Genomic DNA, 274 nt, shown 5'->3' with positions numbered 1-274 from the left:
ATTCACAAATACATCTCTTTTTAAAATTACTAAATCAATTTCTCTTCTTCAACAACATAAAAACATCTCTGAATAATATTTATGAAATAAATTGAATATATCTCCTTGAGTTTTTTAGCTTTACTATTAACATAAACGGATATGACTCATTTACTTGGGATGGGCAAACCGAGCACAGTACTTGAAAGAACCGAATATTTCGGTACTCATTATTGCTCTTCAGAACCGATTAAGCCGAATACTAATTATTATTTTTGTATCTGACTTTTTTGTG

Source organism: Homarus americanus, unplaced genomic scaffold (assembly GCF_018991925.1).
Source record: "Homarus americanus isolate GMGI-L3 unplaced genomic scaffold, GMGI_Hamer_2.0 scaffold16712, whole genome shotgun sequence".
Lineage (NCBI taxonomy): Eukaryota > Metazoa > Arthropoda > Malacostraca > Decapoda > Nephropidae > Homarus > Homarus americanus.
This window is presented reverse-complemented; position numbering follows the sequence as displayed.